Here is a 22,065-nt window from a genome sequence, read left to right as displayed (position 1 = left end):
TACAACAGAAGAAGAAGAGAAGTGGATGCCGAATCCGCCACTAGTCTTTGCCTTCATTGGAGTGGAGGATCTTTGCCGCTGTTTGAGCAGATCCAGCTCTAATACCGTGTCAAAAGATGACGTATCAACGAGACAGTAGGGTTTGTGGGGAGAAACACGGAGTGAACTCGGCAAACATGGAGAAGAGAAGAGAACAAAGAAGAAACTCTAATGAATGGAATGATGAAGATTTGAATCATGGAGTGAATGTGATACAAGGGAACAAGGGTACCGTAGCACAAGGAAGATGATGAAGACGGCCACGAACCATGAACCGGAGTGTCCTCTTGAAGGGGTGTGAGGGCGGTGGAGAGGTTGGAGAGAAGAGGTGACGGACTGAATGAATCAGCCGTAAGGAATGAATGAGAGAGTGGCCTATAAATAGGCAGAGTCAGTCTAGGATGGCACCCCTTTTTGGGGTTGCAAACCCTAAACGCAAAACGCAGAAATACAAAAAACGCAAACTGCGGGTGAAGGGTTTCTCAACAGGTGGTGGAAGGTTGGTTAGGTCAACCCTTGACCTAAATAGTGGTTGTATTTTCAATCTATGTTTCTAGTTGAGCAAGTACACTCTACTCTCTTTCTTTTTGCTCACACATTGTCACTATCTCTCGTTTCTCTCCCCTCCATAGCTAGTGCTATTTCTCACATTGGGTATCAGAGCAGCTTCTGTGTGTGGATTCTGTTTAGCCACTATCAGTCGGTGCTACTATGCTTGAGGTCCTATTGCCACTGGCTTTGTTCGTGGGAGGAAGAGGAGTTGTTGAACTCTAAGTAGCTGCCCGCTAGCTTCCCTATTTATAGTGCCGCCTCCCCAAGGTTATCTAGCGTCTCTAGCCTTTGCTTCTCCTTCCTGCCCATCTTGCAAGCACGGCCACTCAGTTCACTAGGCCGCCTCTAGCTATGCCCCCTACACCTACAGAGCGCCACCTTTGGCTGCCTCCACCAGCGTCATTGTCGCCACGTGGCTGCATGCGTATGCCTCTTGTGCCAGTGCCGCTTCTACTGCTGCTTGGTAGTGTGCCACCAACGTAGCCGGTAACTCCACTCAACTCACCTCCTGTAGGCCCCATCAGCCCTAGTTGTCACTCTGCTCTGCTAATGCAGCTGCTTGCTCCACTACGCAGCCACCTAGGCTGCCTGCAAGCTACCCCTCATCGCAGCCCTATCCACCACCTGGCAAGCCCCCAACCACAGCCAGCTACTTGACATGTATCCCATGCCACCTAACATTTGGGGCTTTTTCCAAAATTGGCATCCTACACTTGGCTTGACACCCAAAGTGCTGACTTTGTACAACTTGGAATTTTGTGCAAGAAAATTGGGGCTTTCAGTATTTTGGCTCCAACATGCATCAAAAGGCACATTACTGCTGGTTACTGTTGGCATGCATCCCGATGCAACATTTCAATAGAATTTCAGATTGTAAGGTATAAATCTCTTCATTTTCTTAAAAATTTTGAGAAGAAATATGGGGCTTTTGTGCGACATGCATTCCAAGACATGCAATAGGTATTGCAACAGTATTATGTTGCTGTGTCAATCAGAGTTGGCAGTGAATCTTGCTGATTTTCTGTAAAACTTGGGAAGTTTCATCATTAAATTGTTGTAAATTGTCTTTCTGGGCACACATCTCGAAGTGAGTGTAGTACAACATCGTATCGTTGTAAATTGCAGGCTAAGTGCTGATTTGTGCAAATTTGGGCACGTTTGTCAAAAATTGTGACAGTTTGAGAGTTTGATACTTGCATTCCAATTCTGTGTGGGGATTTTTGTTACTCAATAGAGTACATATTATACTTCAGCATGAAGTATTTGGCTGCTGATTTTTGTGCATCACAGGCAACATGGCACGTTAAGGGCATAATGACCAGAGCAGCATCCTTGGTGTCCTCACACAGGAGGACAAGCTCGATGACACCAACTATCCTTTGTGGAGCTTTATGGTACATAATTTTGTTGTGGCGAAGGATTTGTGTGACTATGTCACTAGTGATCTACAGCGGCTAGAAGGTCTTACACCTCAGTGTAATGCTAGAGGATAGGTTGTTGATGTTGCTGTTTCTACATACCCTTCTTCTCCTATAGAGGATCAATGAAGGTGGGACTCAAAAGACACACAAACCATATCTTTGATTGCCTTGTTAGTAAAAAGAGCTATTATCCGCATATTCAGCCTTCAAGACCTCAAATGTAGCTTGGGATCTGTTGGAACGTCTTTGTAGTGCATAATGAAGCAAGGATATCTTATCTATATAGAGAGTTAGCTAATGTAAAGGTGGGTAAAGGTGATAGTATGGTTGATCACCTCACACACATACAAGATTTGCGCGAACGATTGCTTAATGTTGATGAGGTCATTTAGGATGCAGAAACGATAAATATCACATTGAACTCGCTTCATTAGTCATACCTTGGATTCGATATCTCATATAATAACTTTTGGGGGTGGGGGGGTGGGTGCGACAACAGCACCTTACATTTGTGGAATTGGAAAGCCTCTTGTTACAAGAGAAACAAATTTGGAAGAAAGTTGCAATGCGTTTTGGTGATGTAGCCATGCTTTCAAAGTACAAAGGCAAAGGGAAAGTAAAGCAAAATATGAAAACAAAAGGATGATGTGGGAAAGCCATCAAATAAGGTTGTCCAAGGCAAAGAAAAGTCCAAGAAAAAGAGAAAATGTTATTATTTCCGGACATTATATTGATGAACAAAGGAAGCAATTGGACAAAGAAAAGAAGAAAGATCCTAGTTTGGCTGTCTAGGAGACATCAACCAGTAGATCTTCTAATGGTGATGCAATCGCCAATTGTGGAGGAGGATTATACATTTTTAACATACAGTCTTGATTCTTCGATGGCCGATTTAGCATTTCATGCTGCTTTCACAAGGAAGCGTGATACATGCACAAACAACAACAAATATGATATTTATGGCATTGATTCACTCATGATGACTATACTGCAAATGGTTCAAATTTCATGCTTCTGGTTATTTTGTTTGTGTCTAGCATCACAAAGAATCTGTTATCTGCTTTCAATAAGCATGGCTTTCAAGTCATCTTTGAAGATGACAAATGCATTGTCAGAGATAGAGAGATAGATTATGTCCTCAGGTAATCCAACACCTTGTGTAAGAGTCTCTTTTTGTTGGATACATATGACAAATGATCTCATGATGCTCTGCAGTTAGTACTCTTTCATCCGCAATGCAGAATGCGGAGCTTTGGCATGTCCACTATGGACACATGAGTTTTGGCAATTTGATGACCCTTTAGCAATTTCAGATGTTAGATGCATTGCTTCTTGTGGAGATCCCACCTCCCCATGCACATGAATGTTGTATCTTAGGTAAAAGCACATGTTTGCTTTCAAGAAGGATGGTGTCATGCGTACTATCTAGAAAACGTTGCTAATGCACTCCAATGTTTGTGGTCCCATGAGAACATATGTGCTTGGGGGTCATCTTTATTTTGTCACTTTTATTGATGATTACTCACGGTGTTGTATGGGCTAAAAGCAAAATCTAATGTGTTTATACATTTTAAACATCTCGTTGCAAAGCCTAAGGCTGAAACTCGCTTAAAGGTGCAAACACTTTGTATGGATAGAGAGGGGAAATACATGTCTTGTGCCCTTGACACATTTTTGCTTAAAAATGACATCACGTATCAGGCCATTGTTAGAATGATACCTTAGCAAAATGGTGTTGTTGAAAGGAAAAATCGGACACTTAGGGAAATAACATTGTATGCTAAAAGTAAAGGGTTGCTATACAAGTTTTGGCTTGAGGACCTTTAGTGTGCAAATCATGTCTTAAGTCGTGTACCCACCAAAGCACTAAAGACGATCACACATTTGAAGCTTGGCATGGCAAGAAACCCAAGGTTGATTACCTTGAGGTGTTTGGATGCATAGCCCATGTACACATCTTGAAGGAGCTTCTTGGAGTAAAAAGTATTTTTATTGGCTATAGTTTAGAGAGCAAGGGCTATTGTTTGTGTAATCCATGCACAAAGAAAGTATTCGTTAGTCAGGATGTTATATTTTCTGAAAATGCAGCATTTTCACATAATCAATTTGAGATGCCAACCACCCATGACATAGGTGATGTCTTTGAGGGTTTTCTACCACTTTCTTTGGGGCCCGCGCTTGCTATAAATGTCCAACCTATTATAAGCAATCTGTTGCTGCACCACATACTCCCCAACTGGCAACAACACACGCTTGATCTTGGATTGTCTCATGCAGTGGAAGATGTGGTACAACATGAAAGGGCTGCTGTAAATGCAGCTAAAACAATCCCTAGATGGTTGCTACAAACTCTCTAGGAGAGTTGAATGGATGCTCCCTGTAACGTGTCCACTCCTCAAATCGCGGGACACGTCTTAGCAGTCCATCGAGAGATATATCTAGAAGATGCCGCCCGGCACTCCCAAGGAATGACACGGGGTTTGCCAACTAGGGTCTCTCGAGTCCACCCCGCAACGGAACTTATCCGGCCGTTCCCACTAGGATCGACCTGAAGTCCGAGGTCCTAGCCAACATTGTCTAAGGTCATAGACCGACTTTTTCCTAACATTTCTCGTTAACATTTCCTTTGAGGAAAGCTCTCGGCTAACCGAGACCACCCTTCCGTAGGATAGACCCATTGGTCACATCCACCACGCTTCCCTCGGGGGTTGTTTTAGTTATCTAATTACCTATCACGTTATGTTTGACACATAAAAGCAGCTTCCTTAATTAACCCGTTAGTCACAGGTGTCAAGATTGTGGGAGAGAAGGAAGGAGTTTCACTTGTAGCTTTCTTACTTACACAATGGGGGAATACACACAAAGGTGGAGGCTGAAAACAGTTTTCCTTTTCTTAGTTGTGTAAGCCAAAAAGAACTCTAGTACAGAGAAATAGAAGAACCCTATATATGGGTCTCAAACCAAACTCAACTAACTAAGGTGGCATACTAACTGAGCCACAAACTAGAGTAGATAAGGATAGCTGTCATCTAGCTATTATTCATGGGCGGTGTACCAACCGCATCTGCAGCTAACAAGTCGGTGACATAAATGCACAACGGTCACCTTGGCATATCATGAGTGGAGCTCGATATCTCAACACTCCCCCTCGAGCTCAATCCCAATTCCTGCACACCAAGCAGGTCTTTGAGCTTACGTACCTTCTCTGTGCCCAATGCCTTCGTAAATATATTAGCTACCCGATCCTCTGTGCTAACATAAACTAGATCAATAAAACCTAGTAAAACCCTCTCCCGCACATAGTGATAATGCATCTCAATGTGCTTTGTTCTAGCATGATAAACTGGGTTATTTGCCAAGTGTATACTACTCATGTTGTCACAATAAATGACAACTGGCCCATCTGTAGGCTGATGCATATCATAAAGTAGCTTATGCAACCAAGCTACCTCACATGCAGCCATTGCTGCACCCCTGTACTCAGCCTCTGTGCTCGACAAGGCAACTGTAGACTGTTTCTTGCTGCTCCAAGTGACTGCAGCACTCCCAAAAGAGAACACATATCCACTGGTAGATCGTCTATCAGAAATACTACCAGCCCAATCAGCATCAGTGTATCCATGCAATTGTATCTGAACCCCAGTTTCATAAAATAGTCCATATTGCAATGTGGATTTCACATACCTGAGTATGCGTCTAGCCGCATCCAAATGCGGTTTCCTTGGAGCGTGCATAAACTGACTTGCCAATCCAACAGCATAGCTCAAATCTGGCATGGTAATAGTCATATAAATCAAACTTCCTACTATGCGTATGTACATAGTAGGGTCTTTCAGAAGCTCACCTGCATCTGCGCTCAGCTTCACATTCTGCTCCAAAGGAACTGAAATAGGCTTACAGCCTGTCATCCCATATTTGGACAACATGTCCAATCCATACTGCCTCTGCAAGAGTCGTATCCCACTTGGTGATCTGATCACCTCAATGTCCAAGAAATAACGCAGCTCTCCCAAATCCTTCATCTCAAACTTCTGCTTTAAAAGTATTTTCACATGAAGGATATCTTCATCACTATCATCTGTGAGAACAAATCATCAACATAAATGACTAGCAGCATAATACCTTTCTCTGTTTTTCTCACATAAAGTGAGAAATCTGCCTTGGAAAAAGGCTTTCTTCAACCTGCAAACAAACTCAGGATTAATAGTATGCACATAACCTGGTGGCTGCTCCATATAGACCTCTTTTTGCAAATCACCATGCAAGAAGGCATTCTTTACATCCATCTGATGTAAAGACCATCCCTTTGATGCAGCCATAGCAATGACTGCTCTTACGGTTGCCATCCTTGCAACCGGACTGAATGTTTCTTTATAATCAATGCCATATGTTTGTGCATATCCCTTGACTACTAATCTTGTCTTGTATCTGTTCACAGAACCATCTGCATTGTGCTTCACCTTATAAACCCACTTACAACCTTGCATTCTTATCTTTAGGCAAAGGTACCAATTTCCATGTAGCATTTGCTTCCAAGGCATCCATTTCTTCATCCATGGCTTTCTCCCATTTTTCTTTTCCCATGGCTTGCTCAAAAGAAGTGGGTTCTAGTTCCTATATCACTTTGACTATATAGGCATAGTGAATGGCTGTAAATCCATCATATTTCAGCCTATCCACAGGATACCTAGCTGTGGTAGACCTGCGCAAAGTAGGCTCACTTTCAGGTGTTCTCAAAACATCCCTGGTCTTTCTTACTCCAGGTGTAACAACAGAAAGAATACCCAACTCATCATCAATGCTCTGTTCTGAGCCACTGGATTCACCATCCACATAAGAGTGATCTGCATTCACATCAAACATGGGCTGATCTACCTTCTCTTTTCCTTTTCGTGATACCTGCATACCACTATCTGCATTGCTTTGAGAAGATTCTCCTGATCTCAATCTGCCTGTCCATGGCGAAGAATGTGAACCAGTGCTAGAGGACACTCCAGGTCCACTAATATCTTGTGACTGCTGCTGTGAATTCTGTGCAACATTACCATTTTGTGCATCTACATTATCAATCACATTTACTGGTTTATACGAGCTACTCATCTCATCAAAAACATCTCTGCTCACTGTAAACTTACGAGTAGAAGGGTTATAGCATCTATACCCTTTCTGCTGCAGAGAGTAACCAATAAAGATGCACTTCTCAGCTTTTGGATCCAACTTGGATCTCAACTCATCTGGCACATGAATATAGGCAATGCAACAAAAAATTTTCAAATGAGAAATATTTGGTTTCCTACCAGTATACCTCTCCTCTGGAGTCATGCCATGTATTGCTGTAGTGGGAGTCCTATTCATTATGTAGATTGCTGTAGCAACTACCTCAGCCCAGTAAAAATCTGATAGATCTTTTTCATTGAGCCTGGCACGAGATACCTCTCCAATATGCCTGTTTTTTCTTTCTGCAATTCCATTTTGCTGTGGGGTATGACTACATGAATATTGTTGCTTTATGCCATGCTCTTGCAAGAACCTTGCAAACTCATTTGAGAGGTACTCTCCCCCTCCATCTGACCTTAGGCATTTTATTTGTAGGCCTGTTTCTTTTTCAACCATAGCTTTAAGAGTTTTGAAATGCCCAAAAACTTCACTTTTCTTTTTCATAAAATACACCCAAACTTTTCTGCTATAGTCATTAATAAAAGTGGCAAAATAATGACAACCTCTAATAGATGCAGCTTTAGTAGTCCACACATCAGAGTGGATTAATTCCAATGGCTTCTTACTCTCTTGAACATGTCTAGGAAATGATTTCCTTGCCTGTTTTCCAAATTGGCATACTTCACATACCTTATGCATTTCTGCAATCTTGAATTTAGGTAATCCTGCAACAATATTTTGGGCCTGCATTGATTTAAGTCGCTGTACATTAACATGACCAATGTGTTTATGCTAGATATCAATATCTGCAACTACACCGGTCCCATGTGCAAACATTGCTGCACTCAATTCAGGCATGTCTGCATCCAACGTAAACATTCTGCCCTTCTTATTTCCTTTTGCTATTAAGTGACCTTTATTTTTCATATCCTCAACAAAGCATCCATGAGGATTAAATTTGACCTACAAGCCCTGCTCAACCATTTGACCAACAAAAACCAGATTCTTGGTGATATTCGGGACATGAAATACATCTGACATGCATTTTTTTTTTCCATCTTGCATAGACAAAGGAATTTTTCCAATCTGCACAATAGGATGTACAGTATCATCACCAATCTCCACAAATCCTAGTTTTTCCATTTTCCTTGCATCCTGTATCCATTCTGCATGACCTGTCATGTGGTTTGATGCACTTGAGTCAACATATTCACTTCGTTGCTTTCTTCTGCACTTGTCACAGAATTGTTCATGTGCTGTACCATAAACAAATGCTCATTTCTGTCATCACCCTGTCTACTAGAAGATGCATAATTTCCTTGTTGCAATTTTTCATTCATGATGTCATTCTGCTTTTTATAGTAGTCTTTAGCCATATGACCCATTTTACCATAGTAGTAGCATTCAACATTGTTGTTTGCATTTTGGCCTCTTTGCCATCTACCACGACCTCTTTGGCTCCCCCTGCCTCTAGAGTTACCACGTCCTCCTCCATAGGACTGGTTTTCTTGAGTTTGCTGCATATTCTGATTTCTACCACGGCCTCCAGATCGGCCTCCTCTACCTCTGCCTCTACCTCTTCCAGCATTTGAGTAGAATACAACTTCTTTTGAAGTTCCTCCTGAAGAAGATGCACCACCATTTCTCTGCTCGTCAGAAATTAGAAGAGCAATCAACTCCTCAAAATCAGGAAATCTTTCACAGACGGAAATGAATGTTCGGAACTGTGCATAATCCTTTCTTAGACCATTCAAGGTCACAGAAACTAAATCATCATCTTCCACTGGCGACCCAATGGAAGCAAGTGCATTTGCAATTTTCTTCACCTTCATGTGGTAGTTATCGATGCTCATACTTTCTTTTTGCACATTGTGCAACTCTTGCTTGAGGTGCATTTTCCTAGCTTGCGTATTTGTGCTATACATTTTTAACAAAGTATCTCATGCCTCCTTTGGCGTACTTGCATCCTGAATATGTACAATCATAGAGTCTAAAATACTGATAGAAAGCCAGTACATAACTTTTCTGGCTCTCTCATGCCATCCTTTAAATACCAGCATTTGCTGTTGATTGGGAACATCAGGAAGAACTGGTTCTTCTTCATTTCCTGCAATAAATTTCCAATATCCTTTTCCCATAAGGAAATTCGTCATTCTAAACTTCCATGCTTGAAAGTTGTTATTGTCAAGCTTTTCAGTGACAATTTGTGAAAGAGAATCAGACACCATTACAGAACACTGCAAAATATTCTGTCACTGCAAAAAACACAGCTTCAGTCTCACAAGGGCAAATCTGCAAAACTGACGAAAGTGGTATTTGACCACACAGTCACTTCCTAGTGATGATTTTGCATCAACAGGCAACAAGGATGATTCTGTAACTCCCAATGTCTCTGCGCACAGGCATACGATGCAATTTCTACGGTAACTTTTCACCGACCTGTAGAACAGTGGTCGCACAGCAAAAAACAGGGCCTTTTTCTGAGTGCGTGCGGAAAACTTCCGCCTCCAAAACAGGCCCCGAAATGGCCTCGAATAAAAAAAAAAGGGCAACTAAAGGCTAAAGCTCCTCCCTGGAGCATATACTGCCCTCTTGCTACACCGCGAAGGGCGTCTCAATCTGAGACAATGCACTCTTGCACTTTCCGGCTGTGCTACCTGCAGAGACTTGCTCCCAAACTCGAAAAATGAAAGCAACACTGGTCCTCTTATCAGAACACCGCGAACTTGGTTTGCTTTCTTGAGCTCCTTATCACGAACCAGGCTCTGATATCATATCAAGATTGTGGGAGAGAAGGAAGGAGTCTCACTTGTAGCTTTCTCACTTACACAATGGGGAATATACACAAAGGTGGAGGCTGAAAACAGTTTTCCTCTTCTTAGTTGTGTAAGCCAAAAAGAACTCTAGTACAGAGAAATAGAAGAACCCTATATATGGGTCTCAAACCAAACTCAACTAACTAAGGTGGCATACTAACTGAGCCACGAACTAGAGTAGATAAGGATAGCTGTCATCTAGCTATTATTCATGGGTGGTGTACCAACCGCATCTGCAGCTAAACAAGTCGGTGACATAAATGCACAATGGTCACCCTGGCATATCACGAGTCGAGCTCGATATCTCAACAACAGGTTCCTTTACGTAATTTAGGACATAGACACGAAGACAAGATCAAATAAGATCAAACACTTTCTTAACTTATCTTCAGATTAATGTTTATCTCTCGCCCATACATGAGAATTAATTTTTCTTTTCTGCCTCTGCAGAAAAATCCTTCCGTTTTCCGGCAACAAAACCCAAGGGTTTATCTTACCAAGATTCCGCCTTGTAACTAGTATCAAGGCCTCGAGATTCCATCTCGAGTCACGTAGAACTCTTGTGTACGGCCCGGAGGCATTGGGATTTACGGCTAGAGCCCCCACTAGCACCCAAGCGTCCTCCTACGCCAAGTAATTTCCATGGAGAGACCTCTTGCGGCGGGTTCGGTCCACATTCCCGGTGTGGATTCATAACCCCCTTAGTTAGGGTTTGGCGGTTTGCGGGGGGTAGCTAGCGCTATCCTTCCTTAATTATCCCTTTAGGAAATCAACCACAGCTGAAGCAATTAGCTTAAAAAAACAATTACTAGGAAAAACATCCCTTTTGTTTCTATCAATCACACCCCACTTGGGTTAACATCTAGAACCACATTAACAAACAGTTGAATGCACAACCTCTTGCTTCAAGGCATCGCAATCCCATTGCATGCACAACCAGAATTTAACTTGGATATATCAACACACTTTTACAACCTTTTCAACAACCAAGTATAACTTGGGTCAACAATCCATCTTTAACAAGATCAACCTTCGTTAAAACCATTTCAACAGTTCCAAGCAACACGCTTAGCATGAATCAACTACCCTAAAGTTTGCTCTCCCCCTTGGGTTAGGGCTTATACCCCGTTGTTCCCAAATTATCACTACCTTAGGTTTCCCTATACTATAGTCAAATAGTTCCCGGACAATCCCGTTGTCCTAAACTTGGTAGGTCAATTTGCTTTCTTGGCAATTCACAATTGCCCTAAATCCATAGGTCTAATGGACTGTATCTTGGACTCAACCTAAGGTCCCTTTGTCTTGCGCACCCCTCGACGGTTGCGACAATCTGTCTAGTTTATTGAGTTTCACAACCATGGAGCCTTTGATGGACAACCCTCTGTTGGAAAAGAAACGACTAAATCCTTGGAGTTGGGTTCTTAGGTTTTCGAGGTATGGCAATAAACCCTCCTTGTTGGTCATCAGTTGGACATAAACTTTAAGTAAATGCAATATCTTCTAACCTTCTATCTTTGAGTGTGATACTTTGCAGGATTTTTACTCTTTATCTTTTTCTTTCCTTCCGCCTAAGCCATGAATGCAATAAACATTCGTACGCAGTGTATGTTAATCAAAGGCCTATGATTCATTTAACTCTCAATGAAATATAAATTATGATTGCCTTATATCTTCCTAATGCAATTGTGATACCTTTCTTTTCTGTCATTGCAACCCCTAGTGCACCCTTATCTTTCCATTCCCAATGTATGGAATGTAACTTGAATATCCTCCTTGCTAAAATAGACAAACAAAAGACCTAGTTTGATACCTACTTGTTAAGCAATGATCCTTCAAGAAAGGTGACCTCCTATTGCTATATTTGATCAAAGGCCATAAATAAAAACTTAAACTCCAAGGCCTTGGCTCCTATCACGTTCTATCATTTGTAGATATGCGGAGCTTTTACAGAGCGAGCCTTCGAGTCCGTTACACACTTTAGTAAACACGACCCTTCATCTTTGGCTTGTCTCTCTCTTCCTCATCTTCTTCTTTCTCTACTCCTCTCTCTTCTCTCCCTTTCTCTTCTTCTTCTTCTACTCCTTCTCTCTCTTCCCTTCTCTTCTTCTCTCCCTCCTCTTCCTCTTCTTCTTCTCTCCCTCTCCTCTTCTTCTTCTACTTCTTCTCTCTCTCTCCTCTTCTCTCTCTCCTCTTCTTCTCTCCCTCTTCCTCTTCTCCTTCTCTCTCTTCTCTCCCTTTTCTTCTTCTTCTCCTTCTCTCTCTCTTCTCTCCCTTCCTCTTCTTCTTCTTCCTCTACTCCTTCTTTCTCTTCTCTCCCTTCCTCCTCTTCTTCTTCTTCTACTACTTCTCTCTCTTCGCTTCTCTTCTTCTCTCCCTCCTTCTCTTCCTCTTCTTCTTCTCTCCCTCTTCTCTTCTTCTTCTACTTCTCTTCTTCTCTCTCTCTCCTCTTCTCTCCCTCTCCCTCTTCTCCTTCTCTCTCTTCTCTCTCTCTTCTTCTTCTTCTCCTTCTCTCTTCTCTTCCTCTCCTCTTCCTCTTCTCCTTCTCTCTCTTCTCTCCCTCTTTTTCTTCTTCTCCTCTCTCTTCTCTCCCTCTCCTCTTCCTCTTCTCTCTCCTTTTCTTCTCTTCTTCCTCTCTCTCTCTCTCTCCTTCTCAGCACGACGGCCTGATCATCCGTTCTCTTTTTTTTTTCGTCACGTCCAGGAGAGGCGCGGTGCCTGCTACAGTCGGAGGGAGGAAGGGTTCTGCGCTTGAGCTGGAGGAGGGGGCCGCTTTTTCCCAGAATGAGGGGAGGGGGGGAGCGCTCTGCTATCGCGGACGCAGAGGGGGGGGTGCTCAGCGTCCCGAGGAAGGGAGGGGGGGAGGAAGCTCCTGTCAGCCGCCATCTGGGGGGGCTGCATGCCCCCCTTCTCTCACTTAACTTCCCCTCTCTCTCTCTCTCTCTCTCTCTCTCTCTCTCTCTCTCCGCCATGCACATGGCAGGGGAAGAGAGAGGGAGAGATTAAGAAAAAAAAAATCAAAAAATTTTAATAATCTAAGGGGGAGTTCTCATGGGGGAGGGCACGGGTGTCATGGGGGGGAACATTACACTCCCTTACCTTAGTGCACTAGAAGGGTTGCTAGATATGCAATGCATAATGCAGGGGGAGCACATTTGCCTGATATTACAGAAGTAGATGATGTTTGTGATGAGCATGTGTTCATGAGCTCATTGTTAGATGATGATGAGCCTACTTCCTTGGACGAAGCTCAACAAGATGTACATTGGATGTAGGCTATGCAAGAAGAGTTAGACTTTATTGCCACTAACTCTACATGGGATATTGTGGATTTATTGCTTGGTAAAAAGGCTATTGGCACAAAATGGGTTTTTCAACTCAAACGTAAGGCTAATGGCACTATTGACAGGTACAAGGCACAGTTGGTAGTAAAAGACTGCAAAGAAAAAAGGCATAGATTATGAGAAAACCTTTGCTATTACATCCCCTATGAGTATAGTGAGATATGTCATTACTATGGCTGCAAATTATGGCCGGAAAGTATGCCAGTTGGACATAAAGACAACATTTTTGAATGGAGATCTACACAAGGATGTTTATGTTTCACAACCTCCAGGGTTGTGGTAAAGGGAAAAGAGCACATGGTCTACAAGTTGCATAAGTCTATTTGTGTCTCAAACAAGGTCCTCGTGTATAGTACTCTAAAACTGATGCTTATTTGGCAAGCAAAAGGTTCAAAAATAGTCCAATTGCTCCCATTCTATACATTAAGAATGAAGGGGAGGGACTTGTGGTTATCATTCTTTATGTAGATAACATATTGCTCAACAGACGACCTAAAGAGGAAAAAATTGCAAATTTCAAGGCTGAATTGAAACATGCATTTGCTATATCAGATATGGGCTATTTACACTACTATTTGGGGATTCAATTCACCCAAAATCATCATGTCATCATCATGGCACAGTCAGTGTATGGATAAGATATTACATAGGTTTAATATGCAAGATTACAAACCTATATGCACTTCTATGGTGCTAAGCCTAAAGCTATTTATACATGATGGTGAAGAGATGTCTGATGTTGCAATTTACAACTAGGCTATTGGCTGTCTTATTTACATTTGCAACATGTGCCCTAACATTCAGTATGCAGTATCTCATGTAAGAAGGTTTATGCACAGCCCAGGGACCGTACAATGGCAAATTATTAAGTAGATTTTCAGATATTTGCAAGGTACTAAGTCACATGTATTATTAATTCCCGGGGGGGAAGACTTCCATCTATAGGCTTATAGTGATTCAAATTGGGTTGGTGATTCAGACACTAGGCAGTCTACTAGTGGGCATTGTTTCTTTTTAGGCAGTTTATGCATTTCACGGCTAAGCAGGAAATAGCCTATAGTGGCTACCTCGCCTTGTGAGGCTGAGTTCAAGGTAGCCTTCACGATAACAGTGGAATATGTATGGTTGTGTAAATTATTCGTTGATCTACATATATCATTGGAGGGTCCTACGCCTTTTCTTTCTAACGGTCAAAATGCTATTGCAGTGGCACGAAATCTTGTGTTTGATTCTTGCACAAAATAGATCGAGATGCATTACCATTATGTGAGAGAGAGATGCTATGCAAGAGAGATTAGCTTGATGTATATACCCACAAAGCAAAATGTTACATACATTTTAACCAAAGCATTAAGTGAGGAGTTTGAGGCTTTTTAAAAGTCTTTGAACTTATTACTCTTTGGTGATTGATCATCCTTGTACTTCATCACATTCGCAGTGTAGGGGGATCTTAGAATTTTTCAATTTTGGGTAGTGCCCAATATAATTCATGTGGTGTCGATACTTATTAAAGGGTCAATGTAGTGTGTGTACATCTAGTGTCTTAGAACGTTAAAGTATTGCTAGAGTAAATAAACTTAACTCTAGTTAGCTGGTGGAAGGTTGGTTAGGTCAACCCTTGATCTAAATAGTGGTTGTACTTTCACTCTATTTTTTCAATTCAGCAAGTATACTCTACTCTCTTGCATCAACTCACACATTGTTACTGTATCTTGTTTCTCTCTCCTCCATAGTTGGTTCCATTTTTCACAACCAACTATACATATATATATATATATATATATATATATATATTTATATTTATATTTATATATAAAATATTGTATGACTAGGTTTTACTAACTCCTTTCTATTATACTTTTGTATAATGCCAAAACCTTTGGTTTCTTCATAATGAATTTCATGAATTTTATACCTTGCTATAAAATAGGAGAAACTCATGTCACATTGCTTACATCCTCAAACAAGAAGTCCAAACAATGGCAAATATACTTGATAAAGAAAGAAGGCCATTCCTGCTCAATTAGCGACTCTACACAAACATAATATGTAGCTTTGTCCATGCAAGCTTGCACTACATTTTGAGGCCCTATATCCAAGATCATATCGTCGAGAATGCCAAAGATGTACTCTTGATTTGTACCAACCACTAATGACAATATATTTCATAAATACAATGCCATGAATGAAAATAGCCATGATGTTGATAATAGGTCTTCGCCTATTATCTGACCAGTCATTGCACACAATATAACTCTACATCAATACACCTAAATTTCTCTAGTAACTCTTTGTCCCTCGATTGATTATATATGGGTGGCTTATAGCTAAGCTCCACCTCTCCAATTGCCATCATAGAGGTCTTCATCCGATTAGTATTATACATACAAGGCCTATGGGATCTACCCAAGCATAGATATGTACAATTGGCTCCTGAGTCCTCCTAACAACTTGCAAAAGAGGGAGGTATCTCTTGTTGGTATGCATAGATGTTAGCCTAGTTTGAGTTACATGGCTTTAGCATGGGCTGACTACCCCCCTTTTCAATACCCTCTCAATGCACCATCTCTTACTTTGAGTCGATGAGATATTGGTAGGGTCTTAAGGATAGGCCTCACTCAATTGGACACCAGGAGGACATGGTTGGCACCAATGCAGGAATTGGCAATGAAGATGGCTTTCTATCGAACTCTTGCACTGGAGTTGAAGATGAAGATGGCTTTCTATCGTAAGCATATTTTTCATACTACAAATAATGGCTTTATTCTCCACCTAAGATATTAAGAAACACGGATCCTTGAGCAAGGTTTAGCTATGGAGAGTGAAAGTCAGTGACAAGAGATATGATGATTGAGACTAGACACATTGACTATTACTTGAGTGAATTAGGTTCCAAGATAGATTATCTTGGACTCATAAACACAATCTTGAGTAGAGAGAGATAAGACTGAAAGTACAAAGTACCATAGCATTGCATTCAAATAATAGTCAAATACATTGCTTTATAGTTCCAAATGATAGCACTTTCCCACACTATGCCTATGGGATATAGACAGCTTCTCTTAGGATGTTGCATGTTCCTTGCCCTAGTGCTCCATACAAAGAGACTGTCTTAGGAGTGTAATTGCATAAATCTCAACACCCCTCCTCAATCACAACCATACAAACACTGAGTATATAGTCTGTCATGAGTAGAACCTTGCTAAGTGTGGGCATACCACAAACAAGGTGAAACATTCAGAGGTTGTTGCAAGGAAACAAAATATCTTGCTAAGTGTGGGTATATCAAAGACATGGTAAGTATCTAGGGACTCTTACAAGGCCTCACTAAGTATGTAGAGGCTATAGTGCACAGGTTGCATGAGGGTTACAAGGCTTATGATCGGAGCATTAATGCAAGTACATACAAGGCTTAAAAAAGTCAATCTGAATAGTGGGAATAGGAGTGATCTGCTCTTGAGTGTCTTCTTCTTCTTCTTCTTCTTCATGGTCTTCTTCTTCTTTGGTAGTTGCTAGGTAGGCCTTCTCTCTAGTATGACAAAATTTTTCAATGTGTCACATTCTTTTGCACAAGTCTTAGACAATGTCTTTCTTTCTTCCCTTTGTACTTGTTATTAATATAGAGAATGTATTCTCCCTTTGAAGTGCTTGTCTCTTCTTTACCTTTGAGTTTTTTCTCTTCTTCTAGGAGTGATGCTTTGATGTTTGCCAACTTTGGATTTGGCATATTAATTAGTGTGATGGAGACATTATTGAATTTTGAAGGAAGACTCTTAAGCAAGACTCCGATACGTATATCTTCTTCCATTTTTAAGTTAATCCTTGCAAGTTGAGTTAGCAGACTTTCCATATAATTAAGGTGAGTTGCAAGGGATGTATTAGCCTTCATATCCAACCTGAAAAACTCAATCAACAATCCATATTTTGAGGATTTAGATTGAAACACTGTGTCCAACTGTTTCCAAGTGGCATGAGATGTATCACATGTGTCTACGTAGTGGATATAACTGTCATCAAGCTCAAACTTGATGATTGCTTGGGCTTTGTCATCATTCTTTGCTATACTGCTGCAAGAGTAGCATCTCTAGATCTCTTCTCTTAGCCATTGGTTATTGACCAAGGGCCCTTCTTCATCAGGATCAACTTGATCCTTGTCTACCAAGTGTGGAAGTCCATTCTTTTGAAGGGGCATGATGGTGAATCTTTTCCTATACTAGATGGCAAGAATAGCAGAAAATCAGCACCAAAAATCTCATATTAGACTAGCAAATGAGTTGCTTGGATGTGTCAAGAAACACAAGTGCCAAGAAGCACTAATGAGTATCAAAAGATACTATACTTGTTGAGCTTGATGTTGAACTTTGATGGTTGAATCTTCCCTTGCTGATTTGATGTGGCAATCTTGCTGGAAACTGAGTGATACAGTAGATCAAAGTAGCAGACACTTGAGTGAGTTGAGAGAAGTGAGAAAATGAAGTGAAATATTGTGGAAAATCATAGTGCAAGCCAAGATTGAAGTGTGCACAAGAGGGAGAGAAGAGCTCAAAAGTACAAGAACAAGTCTTGCTTATTGAGTTGCTCATGAAAGTACAACTTGGGTCACTCTCACTCAAAGGTTGATGTAGACCCATGGGTTGTTTATATAGCCTCAACTGGCTAGGGTTAGGGTTTTCCCTTTCCCTCAGGACCATTCACACTTGCGTGTTCTTATCCACTCCTACATAAGGAGAGTTCATATGCCTATACTCTCAACATCCCGCCTCAATGCCAGGTGGCATTGGAATACAAAGCATAAGAGAATGCCCCCTCTTAACCCAAACTAGGATGCCTTTATAGGTCAAGCTAGGATGGTTATAGGTAGAAAGGATACATGACTCAAAAGAGTCGATCATCGGTGGATTGGGAGGCAAAGTTAGCCTCCAATTCCTTAGGTACTTCAAGATGGTTAGTATATTTATTGGTAATATGTCCTGTCTTCTTACATTTATTTACATTCCATCTTTTCTGGGTATTTTTTCCAACAGTTGTTTATAATATGCCCTTTCTTATTAAAAAAGGTACTCTTATTGACAACTGTATATACCAAGACTTGGTCACGGGATGTTGAAGTAGATGTCTGGCTGATGTTTCTTTCTTTATGATTTCTTTTTTCTTCATCCAAACAGGATTGGATGGTACTTGCCAAGGTAGGATTGGGAATATTAGTAAGAGTTGTTATAAGTGTGGGAAAGACCTTTTTGACTGCTTTTAAAAGAATGGCTATAGCATCCTTATCATGGATCGGTGCTTGCACTAAAGAAAGTTGTGTCATGAGGCCCTTCATATGAGAAATAAATTTTCCCGAGTCTTCTCCTTCTCTATATTCCAAGCTAAAGAATTCAATCTTAAGGAAAATCTTAGTGTTTTTACCTGTAGTACCATAGAGCTTTTCAAGCTTGTCCCATTTCTCCTTGGCAGTGGAGAGCTAATCAACATGATGAATCAAGGATTCATCTAAGTATAACATGATTATTGCTTAAGCACGTTGATCATCCTCCACATCAGAAAGATTTGTAGGATCAACAGTTCTAGTCTCTTGAATGAGAGGCCAATAACCTCTCTCCATCATTTTGTACTTAATGAGTACTTGCCAGGGATGAAAGTATTTGCCATCAAATTTACGAATTTGAGGACGAAGGTCAGCATAGACTGAGACCATAGGAAGGTCTTACTACTTGCTTAGTGCAAGCAGCAGTGGCTAATCCTTTACAAAGGGCCACTAGTGCAAAAACGACAACAATGTAGATTTTACAATTAAAACTTCAAGGTTGAGAATGGTTGAAAATCATACATATGAAGTATTTCGAAATAGGACTTAGGTGGTCCTTGTCTTTGACCAACCCTTTTTTTATGTTTGACTGTTTTCCTTGGCTTTAGTGAAGTGAACTTAAATTGCACTTTTGGCTCCTCCTGATAATGTGGCCTATTAGTGGAGTTCTTGGTGGAACAAGGCTGATCAATCAACTCTATGTTATGGGATGAATTAGAGGAGAGTAGAATAATACTCATTTCTCTGATTTACTAGCAACAAATAATAAGAACTTAAATTGCACTTTTGGCTCCTCCTGATAATGTAGCCTATTAGTGGAGTTCTTGGTGGAACAAGGCTGATCAATCAACTCTATGTTATGGGATGAATTAGAGGAGAGTAGAATAATACTCATTTCTCTGATTTACTAGCAACAAATAATAAGAAACATCAGCTAAATGCATCAATAGTGCTAAGAAGCACTTGTACCAACTTCCATTTTTCTACTCATAATGAAGGTCGATCTTTACGAGCTTAGTAGTGTCCATGGAATGAGAGGAAACTCTGTATTTGAGCTCCACAGGGTAGTAACAGATCTTGAAAATGGTTTTTCAGTGATTAAAATCATTTTTGATAATGCCTAGATTGAAAAAAATGAGAATAAGAAAGCTTGAAGCTTCTTGACTATGGCTGCCAGGAAACCTGCAATTAGGGTTTTGCTGATTATGGGCAGTAGAGAGGGAATGATGTCAAACCCTCTTAGAGGGAGATGGCCCACTAGGGGGGCTATAAAAGCCCTATGGTAGCCGGAGAGATTGCGCTGCCTGCTAATCGCGCCAGGCTTAGAGATGCCACGCTGCCCAGACTGCACCATTTTCTGCTATTTCAGCAATGTTGTCCTCCTGTGCCCACAATGTCGGGGTTTTTCCTGCCAGCTGCTATGCCTTGAGCTAGAAAGAGATCTTCATAAGGAATCTTGAGCTGAAATGCTCTCCTTTGCTCTCCCTAGGTCCTCCAATAGAGGTGGGTTAAGCTGTGGCTATGGAGGTCAAGAGGTAAGATGAAGAAGATTAAGGCTCATGTGCACTTAGTGGTGTAATGAGGCTGAGGGAAGCTAAGGATCAAGGATGGCTCTGATACCATGTGGAAAATCAGAGTGCAAGCCAACATTGAAGTGTGCACAAGAGGGAGAGGAGAGCTCAAAAATACAAGAACAAGTCTTGCTTATTGAGTTGCTCATGAAAGTACAACTTGGGTCACTCTCACTCAGAGGTTGATGTAGACCCATGGGCTGTTTATATAGCCCCAATTGGCTAGGGTTAGGGTTTCCCCTTCCCCTCAGGACCATTCACACTTGCGTGCCCTTATCCACTCCTGCATAAGGAGAGGTCATATGCCTATACTCTCAACAAATGTAAGCTTTGGTGAAAGTGGCTATGGCTTCTCACTTTAGGGTTTTTGTAGACTGTACCCATGTGATCTTTTGCTTATAGTGGCATATGCTACTAATTATTTTACAAAAGAGTAGAGTGAAGATGGAGTGAGGAGATGAAGCCATCTACTGAAACTAAGCTAGATTGAGATTGAGGAGAGTCGGAAAAGCAGTGTGTGGAGCTAAACTGAGCTCACCATGGCTTTGATACCATGTTAAGAACACACATCCTTGAGCAAGCTTCAGCTATGGAGGGTGAAAGTCAGTGATGACAAGAGACATGATGATTGGGACTAGACACACTGATTGTTACTCGAGTGAATTAGGTTCCAAGATAGATTAGCTTGGACTCATAAACACAATCTCGAGTAGAGAGAGACAAGACTGAAAGTACAAAGTACAATAGCATTGCATTCAAATGATAGTCAAGCACATTGCTTAATTCCATGATGGTAGCACTTTCCCACACTGTGCCTATGAGATACAGGCAGCTTCTCCTAGGCTGTTATATGTTCCTTGCCTCCATACAAAGAGGTTGTCTTAGGAGTGTTGATTACATAAATCTCAACACAAGATAAATAGACATCCACCTTTTTGTTAGCAGATTAATCAGTTCATGTGTGAGTCTGCATGTTTTGTGGGTTGGGCACATCATTTACCAGTTGTGACTTGTACTTATTTTTGGGCATCAGTTTATTGGACCATGTCCATTAAAAAAAGGTGATTTCAGCATAGAAAACCTGCACACAACCATGGTTGCATTCTTTCTTGCTTGAAGATTCCATGCTTGTTTCAAGCTTCCTTGACTGCTAGAAGTACTATCCTTCCATTTCTTTGAAGATGAAAAGCATGTGCACTCATTGAAGAGGACATCCCACCTGTGACATCTGCACCAGCAGAAGATTCTTGTAGCTTACCAAATTAGCCACCTTGGTATCAACATCTGCCTCACTTGGTTGCATCTGCATACTTCTTTGACATCTGGTGGTGAAGCTTCACAAGCTCCTACACCATGCCCTTTTAGGCCCGAATGTGTAATTTTCTGCATACGTCTTCGATATCTGGTGGTGAAGCTTCACAAGTTCCTACACCATGCCCTTTTAGGCCCAACAAGTGCGCTCTTATGCACGACGGACCACCATCCCATGTATGTGTACAATACTTGCATTTCATTGTACACATGCCCCTTGGAAACTTTGGGAGAGCAGTGAAAAATCCCATTCTTGGCTTTTTTCCTTCCTATCCCCACAACTTGTAGGGGAAAAGAAGAAACTTCTTCAAAATCCATATTGAAAGACCAAGAGAGAAGGAAAAAAATTGTCCATCTATCACAGATGAAAGTGAGTAGGTGAATCAGCCTTTTGCGATGAAAGAGAGCTTGTTTGTGTTCACTCCTAACAAACATGTTGAATACAAGAGAAAAACAGGCTCAAACATGACATTACCTTCAATTTCAACAGGTGAGAGTGAGGGGCTATGTGAACTTCGAGGCTGCTGGTTTGTGCAGTCAACAGTTGAT

General features: G+C 41.2%; 1 protein-coding gene across 7 annotated transcripts in view; it reads left to right on the top strand.

Moving 5' to 3' along the window:
- The window catches only part of LOC148037409 (uncharacterized), a 162,509-nt gene that overhangs the window by 134,956 nt on the left and 5,488 nt on the right, over nucleotides 1–22,065 (top strand). The gene's annotated exons all lie outside the window — the stretch shown is intronic.

Source organism: Lygodium microphyllum, chromosome 4 (genome assembly GCF_053477565.2).
Source record: "Lygodium microphyllum isolate KBCC chromosome 4, Lygodium_microphyllum_v1.1.10, whole genome shotgun sequence".
Lineage (NCBI taxonomy): Eukaryota > Viridiplantae > Streptophyta > Polypodiopsida > Schizaeales > Lygodiaceae > Lygodium > Lygodium microphyllum.
This window is presented reverse-complemented; position numbering and strand designations above follow the sequence as displayed.